This window comes from Hippichthys cyanospilos, chromosome 2, assembly GCF_059441005.1.
Source record: "Hippichthys cyanospilos isolate Australia breed blue-spotted pipefish chromosome 2, RoL_Hcya_1.0, whole genome shotgun sequence".
NCBI classification, from domain to species: domain Eukaryota; kingdom Metazoa; phylum Chordata; class Actinopteri; order Syngnathiformes; family Syngnathidae; genus Hippichthys; species Hippichthys cyanospilos.
In genome coordinates, this window is record NC_142370.1 from 16,039,671 (window position 1) to 16,055,986 (window position 16,316).

At 40.4% G+C, this 16,316-nt stretch overlaps 1 protein-coding gene across 2 annotated transcripts in view; it reads right to left on the reverse strand.

Annotated features, from left to right (window-relative positions):
* Positions 1 to 16,316, reverse strand: part of LOC148427571 (TOX high mobility group box family member 2-like) — a 109,615-nt gene that overhangs the window by 17,283 nt on the left and 76,016 nt on the right. The gene's annotated exons all lie outside the window — the stretch shown is intronic.

A 16,316-nucleotide genomic window follows, 5' to 3' on the forward strand; every position in this document is an offset into this window, starting at 1 on the left:
CAAGTATTCTCAGGTAAGAATATCTCAAGTAATTAATTACTTTAGGACTTAATGACTTAAGGTAATAATTTAATACTTGAATACTTAAAATAATGATCACATTGGCATTTAATTAACTAAAGCAATCACTGACTTTGGTGCTTAATTAGCAATCGAGTGCTTGAGTCCTTAGCCTAATTACCTTAAGCTTCAGTGCTTGCTTCTTTTAGTACCAACCATTTTTTGACCCTTCTTTAGCCTTGAAAACTTTTGAAAGAAATGCAAAGTACCGGGGATTGGACGTCTGGCATCTAAAAAAAACCATAAAACTGTGTCTTTGGGATTGAATGAATTCATGTCAAAACCTGACGTGCATGTGGCTTCTGACAGACACACACTTCTCATTAAGTATTTACGTGCCCTCACAGCATTCATTCTGCGCCCCTTATTTCTATGATGTAAAATTACTGTTAAACTATTACATTTCTAAAGATTAGACTGTGCATATAATGTTGTAGCGACTGATTGCATTTGAATTGCATTCTACAAATGCCGTTTTTCCATTGTTACCACTATCTATTCATCCATCCATTTTCGAGAGCCATGTATCCTCACTAGGGTCGCTGCCCTGCTGTTTTGGACAGTAGGCGGGGGACATCCTGGACTGGACACAGAGACAAACAATCATTCACTCTCACAATAACACTTAAGGGCAATTTGGAGTGTCCAGTACACCTGACATGCATGTTTTTGGAATGTGGGAAGAATCCAGACTGCCCAGAGAAGACCCACGCAAGCGTGGAGAGGACACGCAAACTCCGCACAGAAGGGCTGGGCCGAGCTGGAATTAAACCCGGGGCCCCTGAACTGCAAGGCAGACATGTTAGCCAGTCTTCCATCGTGCTGCCCCGCTATCTATGCATCCAGTGAAAACCAACTATGCAAAACCTCACCAAACACCATCCTGGATCTCAATGGAATACTAGTGGTGCTTTCCCCATGACGACCAGTGGGAGTCACTAGTGAAGCGATGTACAGTTGAGGGGAAAGTCAGAGATTATTACCTGGGATGTAAATCCTCATTTCAGAGGTGGGGAGAAGGCCACGTTGTTTAATTAATATTACAACTGTCACTGATGATGATGATGATGATGTCAGTGGTGATGGTGGTGAAGAAGCATGTGGATGTCTGCTTTCGAGCTCATTGCTATTTTTGGTGGAATCACACCTTGCAAGACTGGTCACACAATCGATCTAAGTAAATGTCATTCAGCATCACAGGAGGGTATCATTTAAATGTATCAACTACATAGATGTATAATAGGTCTGACACTCATTGTCAGAAACTGTCTTGTGGTAAGCTCGGGGACAAATTGTAGGGTGACAGCTCAGATTGACATTGTGGTTATAAACCAAAATATTGCCACCAATTGTTGGTTGAGCCTGGGTAATAGACCACCACCCTTTTTCCATAAGGACCAGTCAGTCTAAATATATATATTGCTCCCCGCTTTCTAGATTACCATTGAAAAAAAAAGACAGAACCATGGTGTCAGCCTCAGCTTGCTCATCCCATCAGCATTTCTGTTGTCTGAGGGGGAGCAAAAGGGGGAAGGTGCTCCTGAGGCTGGGGGTCGCTGTAATTCCAAATGGAGAGCACTACATCGGCAAGACAAGATTAGAATTGACAGCCTGATAACTGCGTCACTACGAAAACAGCAACGGGAAGGAGAAGCAGAAGAAATAGAAAGAGGAGACGCAAAACGAAGGACGGGCTCAGACATACAAGCTGACAGTTTAAAAGACGTGAAAATGAGGCAATAAAAGCAGGTAACCGTGTGGGTTCCTGAGTATGACTGCATTTCCTCAGTCACAGTCGTAATGTTCAGTGTGCATCATCGCCATCATCATCATCACCATCAGTTAATACAAAGAGCAGCAGCGTGGACTTATCTGTGAGCTGTATTGACTTGGTAGAAACAAACCTCTCTTTACATGATGGCCATTGTGGCAAAGCGTGTCACAGGCGCGTGGCAAAGAGTTTACATTGTGCTCCAAAAACAATGACGATGAGTACAACAATGGCCTCCAGTTTGAGTGGAAGCATCAACAAGGGAATACATTATATATTTCTGTCATGAAAACAAATATCCCCTGAATAATCATTTGCATGAATGAGACAGAAAATGCTTTATAAGGCACACTTAAGAACTATACACATCGGATACAACTAGAAAACAGCCTTGAAAAGTTCTACATGAGATCATAAGTTCAATTTCTTCATCACCGAGCTGCCGCCATTACTTTGCTCAAAATGACACAAAGAGAAATAAAGAGTACACATTCCAAACAAATTTACAGCTGCCCGAGAGAATTCCATGTTTGCTATACAGCGCAGTGCAAGGCGCAGCCCCTTTTGATTTGACGCTCTGAAATGTGAGCTCAACGCAGTGGCCACAAAAATTCCTACAGCGGAAGGAAAAAAAAAGACGTGTTCATGGCATGTAAATGACTTGCAGTGCTTAGCTGCAAAGTGTACCGACTCATAACAACCAACGGTGATGACAAGACATGATAATTCATGTCACGGAGTTTAATTTACTGCTCTTAGTCACTGTGCTGTCTATCAGGCATGCAGTCTCGCTCTAAGCAATAACAATATGGGACACAATGACAGGAAAAGAAAAAAAGAAGAAGTTTGATTTCATTGTCTTTGCTTGCGTCATTTAATTTCCAGATGTCAACAGCTGCAAATCTCCCACGGACAGGTGAGACCGCAGGCAAGGTGTTAAGAGCGAAAACAGCACATAAAATGTTCATGCAGGCCATGGTATGTTTAGCTGGGGCACTCCCAGCAATGATCCCAAAAGCCGGCAACGAGAAGGGCAAGATTAAAAACCGGGACAGGGCAAAATTGCTAAAAACTCAATATGCGATAACTCCCCACAAGAAACAATTTCTAACAAATTCAATCACCAGTCAATATGATAACCGGTTGTGTTCTGCTAAACCTTGATCTTGGGTGACAGTTCATTTACAGTTCATCAAGGGTTAGGGGAGATTTCCTTTGTTGAACACGCTTAATGGTTTGAAGCAAATCTGCAATGATACATATGCAAGGGCACCAAATAAATGCAAGCGAAGTACAAAAAACAGCTTTTCCTCAACACCCCAAGCCTTAGTGTGTTTATCAATAGATAAATAGCCATGGTTAACACAGCAGCAACAGTAAGAATAATGCAAGTTCAAAACATCATAGGTCATTTTTCAACAATTTTTACCAAGATGCGCTCTTAAGGAAGAAGTGGGCTCCTTACGCAGTGCAACAAAAATATCAAATGAATTTGAGAAACTAATAATGGATGCTGTATGCGTGTGTACTTATTCAGCCAGTGTACAAATGAATACATCTACTGTAAACTTGGGGGTAAGGAAAGGCGGATGACTGCTTCAGAGGTCGTGGTTCGAGTCTGGGTTTCGGACTTCCTGTGTGGCGTTTGCACCTTCTCCAAATGCTTGTGTGGTTTCATCCAGTGTCTTTCCAAAAACAATCAACGGGAGTTGGACTGAAGACTAAATTGTCCGTAGGTGTGAATGTGAATTTGAATGCTTGTTTGTCAGTGCGCGCGCCGTGATTGTCTGGTGACCACTTACGGGTGTACCTACTATACCTGTCACTCTGGGAAAGAATTCAGTCCGCCCAAGTGAGGATAAGCCACTCGGAAAATGAACGAATGCAAAAGGTTGGAAGGAAGCAAAATGAACGAATGCAAAAGGTTGGAAGGAAGCAAAATGAACGAATGCAAAAGGTTGGAAGGAAGCAAAATGAACTCATTTTCATGAACATAGTAAGAAAGATGGTTTATAGTTTGCTTCGTTTGCATGCATTTACTGGGTATGTAGACATTCATTTTGCTTTTATGAATATCTGCAGGCAATAGCAACACTATTACCTCGGTCTTATATAACATGTCCGACAAAAAGAGAGCGTAAACAAAAGCTGTTTGATGTTTAATCCTTCTTCCCATACTATTTTCTTTTAAACTACACCTATCATCATCTAATTAAATGTCTCCCCGCAGAATCTTCAGATTTGAGAAAATCTATGAATCACCCAATATAGGTGAGGTTTGGTGGTTTTAGACATATCTTGAAACTATATATAATTTCATCTGGAAGCTATTACAGGGCCATGTCAGATCAGCCATCTGTAAGCAATGAGCAGCACTGCATGTCAAAGCCACCTCACAGATGTCAGAGCCGAAAGAAGCAGGCAATCATTTCGAGAGCAGCGCTCATCAAATAAAAGTACAGCCTGGCCTAAACTATCCACAGCCGGAAGTGCAGAGTCATGGTCGCGGTTTGGTTTTAAAGGAAACAACAACACAAGATGACAGTGAGAATCATACACAGTACATGGTACATAATCATATATCAGCTCTAGAAAAAAATAGCGCATTCAGTCCTCATGCAGTACCTTCAGGATATCCAGGGCTTTCATGATGTACAATGTGCCTTCAAGTTGGTAGGCTGCACCAGAGACCTTGTAGCTATTATTTCCTTCGCAGTTAGTTTAATTCCAACTCCAAACCGGAATCAAAGCAGAAGTCGGTGTGCGTGATTTAATAGAGGGCGGAAAAGCACTGACAGCTCTGAGGATCTCCTCTCAGCGCTGGACTGACTTAATCAGCCAAAACTGCAAAGTCGAGACCCTTGTATTTGGTAATGTGGTCAAAACAGTGGCAAGCGAGAGCTAATTAGATTAACGGTAGTTTAACGAGCTGTTGGAGGGTTCCATGCAGATTGGATTTTAATAAATAGCGGCAAAAAGCATCTGCTGTGCACTTCCTGGCTCTGCTGGCATTCTAATTGGCCCCAGTGGGTTGCTGTAGCTAGGCACGGTAGTGTGCAATTTAGAAAGGGGAAAAGGTAAAAAAAGATGACTTCCCATGCAGGTAGAACTGAGGCAGGATTTTTTTCACAGGTAAGAGTTTATAGCACGAGTTTAAAAAGACGCGAAAAAAAACACTCACATTAAGCATTTCTTGCATATTGCCTTTACGCTGTGGTAGACTAACGGAAAGCTCAAATGGAATAACCTTAACCTGTTGTTTGTTTTGAAGCTAAAATGTCCCCATGATGAGGTCTTTGTAGAAGCAAAAAGCAATGACGGGAAAAAAAAAAAAAAAACAATTAATCAAAGATGAATGAGCAACCATAGCAGGGTTATTTCCATAGCAACAGCCCGAAGGGACAACTTGAACCCTTTACTGTGAGCTGGTGATCTCTCTTTGTAAACATCTGCGCAGTGGGGGGAGGTAGAAAGCCAATGAGAGAGCCTGGCAACAGAGGCATCACAGGGCAGCAACCCCCTGGTAGCGATCGAAGTTTCCATTATCTAGTGCTGAAAGGACCCAAAAGTGCTTTGCGTATTGTATGAGGGAGCGTGTCAAATCATTACACGCTTAAAGAGCTGATAGAACAATATGTCAATTATTTGTGAAAACCAAAGTAGCATCAACGCTACACGAACACATTTTGATGCGATTCCTCCACCGCGTGATGTACAGGCATCATCTCTCTTAGGATGTCTCTTTATGGAACTGATGATTAAAGCGCCTCTTCCAGCATCCAGCTGTGAGCGACAGTGAGTGTGCAAATGCGAAATGTAAAAATATTCACATTAAAAAAAAAGATTCTGAGAAGCTGATCTGAGTGTGCTTTCTCTGCAAAATAATCTAATTGACTCCCCTCCAAAAAATTGCAATGGTGATTAGAATTGTTTTTTTTTAAGGTCTGAGTCATTTTTATTGCAACAAACATTATAAGATCTATTATGCATCTTTATTAAGGTAAAGGCAATGCATTAATAATAATATGAAAGACAGTATATCTACCACATATGTATGAACCTACAAAATACGTTGACGGGCATTTTAGAACGCATTCACGTTGACCATTCAACCACTTCCACACAATTCTGTCACGAAGGTGTGGCGTAAACTTAAACGGAACTAAATCAGTAGTCTTACCACTTCCTATACATGACTTCATTTCATGAAACACGTAAACGGGAAATGCACTTCTTAATCACTCACCCAACTCATCATATGGACGGATCGCTACACAGAACACACACGTATGGAAAATTACAGCTTATCCCATCACCAGTGAGTAACATCGCAAACACTAAAGAGCCCCCATGTCGAGCCTGCCCACCCCACAAGAAAAACAGTCCAGATAATTACATATTGCTTCCTTAAATGTTTTTCTACTGCTCTCGCGTGTGCTTTTCTCCCTCCCCCTTGACTATAATGTGTACCTCCAGTGGGCCGAAAAAGTCTCCAGACAGTGGATTCCTTTTGGGAGTAGAAGATCAAGGGGCCGCCAAAGCTGAAATTAACGTATGAGACCTACCATTACGCTGTGACCTGACAACCGATGGTCAATAAAATCTAAAAGATCTACTTTTAAATCGATCCGCCCAAATCCTCTGTTGTGTCTCTGTACGTGTGGAAATGTAAAAAAACGTACAGTTTTTTTTTTCCATGTCAAGATTCCACCAGCCAAAGGCAGGTGCTTGATTGTTTTTGTGTCTGTTTTTAAAATTCAGAGCGCATTTGTTATTTCTGTCTCCCAGCTTCCAGGCCTTAATTATTAAAGGCCCTTATTGTTTGCCATGCAAGTGCAAGTTGAAATATTTGATGTCTTTGTTATCAAATTGCTGCCTTTTCTCCAGTGTCTGATGAGGACTTCAAATGAATAAGACATCTCGAACAAACACCAGCCAGTCCTCTGAAGTCAGGTGTTAACTAGTTTTACGTAAAGTATGGACAACACAAGTCAGATAGTTAGAAAACCTGATAACTAATTATTCCTATGAGGAAAACATGGAAATTTGTTCCCCCCGCATCCAGAAACAACAAATCCTGGATTACATCTGTGGAAACTGGCAGCGGGAAGTCATCGCTTTCTCCTGTCCCAATCCTCAGCGGTTCCTTGGGCAAGAGTAATGGCTCCTCTGTGCTGGGCTGCGCCTTGCTATTGTAGAATCACAGAGCGGTTAATTGAAACAAATGACTCTAATAATGGGACATTATCCCCACAGGCTGACTTTGTGGCGGGCCTAATTAGCGTAGCGTTGCTGACGAGAAGGACGAGTCATCGCTCGGATCCCTCTAAGGAAGCAGCCAAGGCGGTCAGGGATTCTCCAACTTCCAGCGCAAAAAGCGTGGCGTACGCTCTTCAAAAGCAATGTCGCACACTTACTGTCCTTCCTTTCAAATGCTTACACAGTTGTCCCAAGTGTTTGATTGTCATCATTTCGAAATCAAATATTTGATGGGTCATTTGAGAAGGGCGTGCTTATGTATATTCAATTCAAATGAAATGCTCAGAATTAAATGGGCAAATGCAGGAAGAACTGTCACAAAGGGAGAGATTCAATGACTTTAAATTCAATATATATCTGAAACATCAAATGTTGTTTGCTTCCAGATTTAACAAGGCTTTGGTGACCTTTTGGAGCATCTTAGATTGTTTAAGGAAGATTCATCCCTCCAAAGAGATGTTTTTTTTCTTCTTCTTTGCAAAGTGGCCGGACATAGGTTCCACAGAAAACAAATCATGTGGAAAGTTGAATTCAGAAATTTCATGATCAATGGACCACAAAAGCGGTTTGTCATTTACTGTAAAACTTGCTGTTTCCACGATCAGGTCGAAGCCCTTCCTCAATTAAACTCTTTAGTGTAGGGCTATAGTTTTTGATAATTTTTGATATTTTGGATATCCTACTGAAAATTTCAAATGGAGTATTCAAATAAAAGTCCGTTTTTGTTTTTTTTTTTTGTTACTGAAAAACAATTACAAACACAGAACACACAGAAAGACGAACTTATATACATTTTTGCTGATCGATTTTTTTTTTTTTTTTTAACTGAAAGGGAGTATGTGTAATTTTTCGCATGTGCCCGTGGGAGCTTTAGGAGCATTACGGTAAACGCAGTAAAACACACGCTCCTCCGGCTGTCCGAGTTATAACAGACATGGCAACCTCTGGAGGAGAGTCACCTCATTCATTTTTAATCAAAAATAGTCTAAATCCTACATACTGTCTCTTTAAGAGACCAATTTGCCAACTGAAACAGCACATTTGAGTCAGTACGGTCGGTTAAAAAGGTGATCAAGCCAGCCTATAAGGAGCAAACAAACGCTGCTAACTAGCAGCTAATTAGTGCTAGACGCAGCTATAATGGAGCCGGAGCTATCGTTAAGCACCGGTAAGAACTGGCGTACGTTAAGTCATTTGTCAGTGCGCCGAATTGGCGATTAAACATGATTTCAGAAAAAATGTGTTGTTTGTATTGGGAGTCACGGGCAACAGTTGCAGTAGAAAGACTGGTCAACTTGTTACGCTGTGACATGCTTACTAAGAACATCTTCGAAATAAAATTGAAGGCATTTGTATACATTATTTAGTAAGTTCTCACCACATTCCAGCATGTATTACTGAAATGCAGAGCATCAACAATGGTTGCAGTGATTGGCTTGAGATTTTCTTCAGATGAGTACACGAATAAGCGGGTATCCAAGGCAAGAGAAAAATGCCTTGAGTGTTTCTTTTCAACCGAGGTACTCAAATGATTTGAGGACTCGTTTCAGTCCACTTAGTACGTGGCATTTTGGTGTCAATAAACCATTTTGACTATCGAAGCTCTATTATATGGGCCAAAGCTTGTGTTAAAAAAAAAGTGGTGATTTGCTGTCTTTTTTGGCATTAAAGGCAAATGTAAAACCTTGTTAGAAGGGATGTCAATTATTGCGACAGGGCTCTGCATGTATTTACTTCGATTCATTCATTCATTTTTTGACATTTTTGACGGGGGTGGGCTCTCTCTTTTTCCTGTAATGACAACCCACTTCAGTTTATATAAATTCCCTTAACATTGGGGTGAGGCTCCACAGCGCTATTACGATGGGCACGCTTCTTTTCATTCAATATTTTATTGACGGAGTGATTACCCAACAAATCCTGGTTTTGTCTCCTGCATGCAATCAAATCCTCTTCCTGTAGCCCGTAACAAACGCGCAATGCAAACACGGGTCGTTGTTCGCCAGATACATTTTGATAACTACTCAAATCCGTTTTTTTCCTCAAATTGTTTACCCTTGTACACGATGCACCCAGAGAGTCAGCTGTAATGCAGTGTTCAAATCACTGTGACCAAGCTGTTTTAAATATTCATCAGTCCTAACAGTCGCCTAAGGTTGTTTGCGTTAGACGCATGAATATTCATGCGCGCCGAAGAATGTGCATTTGCTGTTAATGCTCCATTCGTTAATAGTCTACTTCATTACTCCAAAGCCGTAATAAAGTGCCGCCAAACAAAGCTTCATTTGTTTGAAGCAGCGCTCTCATTGCAAGCTTATTTATTTCAGTTTGAAAGAAACGGGAGCACCCTACCAATTAGCTTGCTGTCATTTTTCTTGACAACTGCAAGACACATTGTTTGCCCCCGTGCTGGTGTGCAACACACTGAAGGGCAACTGTCTCTTCTTTTTTAATGAAATGAAAAGGCACAGCAGAAAACATTTCTACTGCTCCAAAAAGTGATTTATCTGCGAATGTCACCAAGATGTCATATCTGCCCCAGTGAAAGGCAGCAGAGCATGCAGGTCATATGAGATATGTCTCAAACCTTTGAAAATGAAGACAGCTGTTTCAATAAACACAAGTAATCCAGGCAAGCAATGAACATGTGAAGTCAAGTGCAAACTGCAATTTGCTGCTACTTTTTTAAATTCAGATTTCTTTTGATGGTTGATTTTGAAGGTCTTCTATCGGTAATGTACCCCAAACATGATTTTGTGCACCTTTCTGCAGTCAGAGTTATAACAACAGGATTGAATTCTGATGTATTGTTGTTCATGCAATATGTTGTAGTCTACTATTTGCGCGTGATCGACTAAAGATGTTACCACTATAAAGGGGTTCACAGCAGTGATTTCTGCCCATTGTTCATTCACTAACTCTGACCCTTTTAATTGCTCCATTGGGCCCCAATCTAACCATCGCTAAGCTGCAAATAAACATTGCAGTCGACATCGATTTTATGTCACTGTTTTAAAATTGGTATTCCCCCCGTTGACGCTCCTGTCCTAAATGCCAAGTGATGCAAAATAAATTTCCTGTCAGATTACAGTAAATGAAGTCGAATGGAATCAAGCTCACATAACCTTGTAGAGATCGGTGACTATGACATCGTCTGACATGCACGCACGCACACACACACACACACGCACGCACACACACGCGCGCACACACATTGCTGTGGTTTAATTACTTTACAGTGCAAGTGCATGCTGTATGTTTGTGCAAAGACTGGGGGATTACAGAGCAACTGACAATACCGTATATCCATACATCATACTTTGTCAATGATATCACGTCACAGTTGTGCAGCAATGTATACAGTATATACCATTGATCTATGATACATCACGATATCTAGTTAATGGAGAAATTCAGAATGCATACAGTACACATGTTCAATGAAAAGCTGACTTGCATTAGGCTTTACACGATTAGAATTTTGGTAAAGATCATAGAATTTAGTTAAAAATATAAAAATAAAAAAGAAACGGATTGCCAATCAGACCATCTATTGTTACTCACTAGAGAAGGGGTAATGTCTTATTTACTGTGCAGGGGGATTCTGACTGGCCCGGTCTAACAATAACCCAATTTTGCATATAGGTGACGACCATTGAAATATAGTGGAAATAAATTAATAACAACTTCATCTTAAAAACGTTACCCCAAATGCTGATAAATAATTAACACGGTACATGTTGGGGAAAAAAAAGAGAAAACTTCCTAAATAATAAAATGATTTAACATAGCAGAAATACATTGACAAAAAAAACAAATCTGACTAAAAGGAATTTAGCAGAAACACTGGATTTATTTATTTCTTTTAAATGTTATGGCCCAAATTTCTTCCAATTCTGGAAAAACCCCAACAAATGTTCTCCCTCACACCTATGGACAATTTGGTCTCCAATCAACCTAACATTCATGTTTTGTTGAGGTGTGGGGTTCCACAAGTACAGTTGAGGTTTGAACCCAGAACCTCTAGTTCAAGCAATCTCCAGTTCCCACTTACTTCATGAAACAGAATGGAGACCAGGGGTGTCCAAACTCAGTCCTCGAGGGCCAGTGTTTTCCAGGTTCCTTTCCCCAAGACACCTGATTCAAATGATCAGGATTATGATGAATGAGGCCTCTGCTGAGCTTGCTGTTGAGCTGATCATTTGAATCAGGTGCGTCAGGGGAAGAAACATCTAAAACATGCAGGATACCGGCCCTCGAGGACCGGGTTTGACATCCCAGAAAGACTAACAATACATGATATCAAAAACATGAACCCTTAATGCTTGGTTAAGTGTGTGAATCCAACCTCAAAATGGGAGGAAGTCAAGGACCTGGCTGGCATAAAGCTGTAAAACTGACAGCTGTTTTTTTTTTTGTTTTTTTTTTGCAGCCATGGCTTCGGCCTTTCTTAACCAGCCTCATTAGAGCGGTAATGAGACAGGGGCTGGTGCAGTCTTTCAATATTTAAACGCCGATGTGCCCCTTAAGGCGCTATTTTGGGCCCCTCCATGACCCCTCATTACTGTCTGCTGGCAAGTGCCCCTCCTGCTTTATCTTATCAAAGAGTAAGAGCTTGCTGGCATCCCTTCCACACACCCCCCAACAGCAGCCTCAAGCAGACCTGAGTGATCAGGCGGCTTGTTGAACACGAGACCCCAGAGTGTCACCGCTTCCTGGGCCGGCAGACATCCTGACAGCGAAGGACGGGGCGGGCATTCTCCGGCAGTGCTGAGCATTTTCACACAGGCAAGTTACACTCCGCAATTTGCGCTCATACTAGACTGGTCTCTTTCTGCCTTAATTCAAACTCACTAACCGAGTAGGTCAGTGTGGAGGCAGAAGCGTTGACAATGAAACCAAAGCTCCGCATAAGCAATCAAAGTTGACATTATCATAGCTTTGCAAAACAAATGGTGGCTTAGGAATTTGGCACTGACCAAATACAACAATATGACTGCATGCACAATTTTTCAATATCCAATGTAATATAATATATCATATTTATTACATCAAAGATTCCCTCAGCAAGATATAAGTACTGTGCAGGTGAAAAATTAGATGCTGCTCTTGTATTGTATTTCACTCCATTATGCAATCAATCACAATTACACAATGCATTTCTACACTCAGACAAAAAGTTCATGAGGCTGTTTGACTACAGCTTTTTTCTTTTCCTCGCTGCCCCCTTCTGTCGGTTTGGAGAAGGGGTGAGATGATGAGAGATCAATTGAATGCTGCTGTGCGGACTTGCACCGATTGACCGAAGCGGGTTTTGAGATGGGCTGAGGCAGTTTTGTTGTGAAAGACCCACCGGGCTCGACCTGATGAGCATAGAAGGGGGCTCCTCCCACTTGCCGTCCCCTTCTAAAGGTTTCTTGTTTTTCCCAGATGGACTTTTTGATTTCCTATGTTCAAGGGATGCTCTTGTGTATTTGTGATTGTGATCCTATTTGAGATATCTTTTTCACCTGTCAAGTCTTTTGAGACTGTGGTGATTCAAGCCTAATCATTACCAACTGGGACTGGTGGTAACGGTTTGTAACATCTTCCAGCTCTGGGAAATGTCTAAGCGGACATATACTTGGGAGCATGGACGTGTAAACACAGTTTAATTAAAAATGCAGCATGCATACATACTGTACATGCACCCAGGAATAACTGGCTGAGTGCTATGGTAGTATTTTGCTTTTAATATATCTTTTCAATGATTAAATCGCTTGCACATAGTTTAGCAAAGCATTTTCAGATTCCTGGGAGGTGACAGCATTCAAGTAATCAATGGGCACATCCCAATATGACAAACTCACTCTGACAGACCCTTAGCCAGGATATGCAAGATACAAATTCTAAAATGAAAAAGACAAATGGAAGAAAAAAAGACACTTATAACAGAATCATTGCATCGTTTGAAAAAACAAAACAAATCCAAAAACCCTTTCATTGTTGTCACTTTTGTCGATGTACTTGCCCCAAACACATTTACATTGACTAGGCATTTAATGGTATGATTTTATTTATTCAATTTTAGAAAAGGGATCAATATACTGAATAGGTTCAAATTTAGGTAAAAAGTATATATATAAAAAAAAAAAAATCTACAAATATCAGCGATTTGGCTGATTATTTTTGGCTGATATTTAAAGGACCATGATAGGCTGCTTTGTCGGCCTTAATTTAACTCTTTATAAAAAGAGACCATCTAAGGTTTAAGGTGCACCACGATCAAATGGCTTAGTGTGAATTTGCAACACATCTTACTTGGCACTTAATAGATGTATTGCATGTGGAGTCCCAATCATGAGGATGAGGCTGGCAGGATGAATTGGACGTAGCGCCATTTAAAGTGCATATTTTGTGCCTAAGCAGCATTATGGTGGTCAATCCACTGCTCTCATTCCTGAAATGATTTAACTGTGCTTGCTGTAGGATCGATGTGGGCTGAGAGAGAATCCCAAAGCAGGGAGAAATTTACAGAGCTTTAGCCTTAGGCTACATGTTGTACAAAAACCAGCAACAACATCCCTAGAGAAGAAGCCAAACTGCTGCTCCAGCTGAGCTTGTACTTGTTGGAGGTTTATTTGTGCACTGAAGGGTAGCTTTTATTGTAGAGAAGTGTATCCTTAAGGTACAGCTTTTTATTTGCTTTTTTTTTTTTTTTACTGATGGATTTTGGTTGTCAATGCAGCCCCAAGTGTTGTTTCTTCATACGGGACCAGTCATATCGAGACCAAGGGCTTATTTCGATACTCCCTCATTTCGTGAAGCATTAGGCAGCCAGAAACTCAATCCTACTTGTTATATCCTTATCATTATAAAATTAAGGTTAATTGACTTTGTGAAGGAAAACATCAAATGAAACAATCCTAATGGAACCAAATAAAAACAACGTAATCTGCAATTTCCGGAAATATTTCTCAATATAAGGCCTGATTTCATATTCCACAGCCGGAGAAATAAGCTCCTCTTGTCCCAGGAGATAATAAATGAATTGAACCCCCTCCCTGCTCCCCTCCACCTCCCATCCCCTCCTCTTTCTTTCTTATCGGTCATCTTTTTTTCCAGAGTAAGCTATTACTTGCGGCGGTTGCTAGGCAACAAGAAATATTATTAGTGGCTATTATTAGTCTGGCTCTGCAAGAGTAGTACTAAAATGTAAAAGTGGGAAACATGAATGTGTTACATAAATCTTCAGCCATTTCAGCATACGTGTAAGTCTGTGTTTGTGCAGTGATTTACTATGATGACGGTCCATTTATGAGAAAAGGGGGTGTGAAATAAGAAAATGGAACATTACCCCAAAGGGCTATTTGAAGGTAAATAATTGCAAAGGTGAAACAAAAGCTGTTACGATATTCCCTCTCAGAGTCTTTAAAAAATGTTACCGTACATCAAATTTTCATGAATGGTAAATAATTCAAAATATTCAATTAATGATGGTAAATAAATAAAATGATGTTCTTCCTATATTAAGATGTGATTTGTAATTTAGCATATCATGTATAGTGGGCAAGTGATAAGTTTTAATTGCTGATTGTTTTGATTACTGATGTTTAAATGCTCCAGTAAAAATCCTGTGTTTTACAAGTTTAAGGTGATGTAACACCGAGTAATGCGTATGTGTGCTTCTTCATATGATTTCTCCAGCTGTGGTATTATAAGGGCTATCTATTCCAGTCGGATATCACTGAAGGTGCAAGTGTGAAATGCACAGACCGTCACTGGAATGTCGGAAGTATAATTTTCATCCGTTGTTGTAATTGCTGGGATTAAGACATTATGTCAGATGTCTTTTGCTGATTCAAATACAAGCCAACTGGCTTGCATATTTAACTGCTGTAATTCTGTATTTTTAGAGTACAAACTGCTGTAATTCTGTATTTTTAGAGGACAAACTGTACAAACTGCAATCACTTTATAGTCAGTGTAACAATAGTTACTCTATTTTGCCACCTAGCAGTAGAGAAATATCGTTGAGTGAATACATTGGGTTGGTTCAATTCACTACTCGTCACTTACAGCTCTAACACAGCTGCTTCACTAGGGAGTTCTTTGTTTGTGCTCCCTTTCTGAGACATGGTTTCATAAACCAAAAGGCATACCGTACAAAATCTCGCTCAGATGGATTATCATGCCGACCAAAAGTTAAAAGTAATGTTTAGAATAAAGTGTTGAGAGATTTTTTGTTATTTTGCTTTTTACTTAAAGAAATTGCTAGCTGATCATAGCATTCTGCGATGCGTTTCCACTGCAAGGAGGTCACTCTTTCAAGTAACCAATGGACTTATAATCGCATTTTTGTAAAATTCACCCAGATTGAAGTAAAAAGATGGGGGATGGGTGACTTATAAGCGAGGTCGACTTGTACTGGGAGAAATACATTAAGCTGCCCACCTCTGCTCTATTGTGAGAAAACACAAATAAAATTGCTGATATTTACGGCAGCGATTCCTCATTTGCACAGACATACTGTAGCAATTAATTTCTAGTTCCGAGTTCAAATTGCTGAGCACGAATTTCATTTTCCACCAAACACTTTTTAAATTGCCTGCTAATTTGCTCTTCAGTGTTGGATGCTCTTCGGTTCGAGACATTTCCAGCCAGATGTCTGTCAAAAGTGGTGTTGGTCACCCATGCACTTAATTACGCTGTTATCAAGCTAGCAATGTAAATCCTAAATTAGCATAACAATTGCAAATTAATTCTCTGTTTTGGTGAGGACCGTTATTATCAGCGATTAAAAAAAAAAACAAGTTCAGACAGACAGCATAGCTACAACTTTCTCTGTACAATCACCTTAGGATCTATTCTTTTAAATGAGCACAGACCTCTTTCATGTCAAGGAAAGCCTAATGAATACCAAGGAGCAGCAGTTAATAGCTTAACCCACCATTGACACCAAAGATTACAAATTTCCCGGGTAAGATAACTATCAAGGGCTTTTCCACCCCGTTTTGTGATGACACATGCTGACCTGCGTTACCATATCTGATGATTTTTGTCTCCTTACATATGAGGGCTCTTTTTTAGCTGTATCGTCTCCTGGAAGAACCTCAAACTCTTGAACACAAACGGTTGTTCATAAACCATTTTGGACCTTCGGCGTGCAATTCATTCTTAGTTTAGCGATTCAATGTTTTTCCATGAGGTGCAATAACCAACATTTACATCGCGAACAACAACGTGA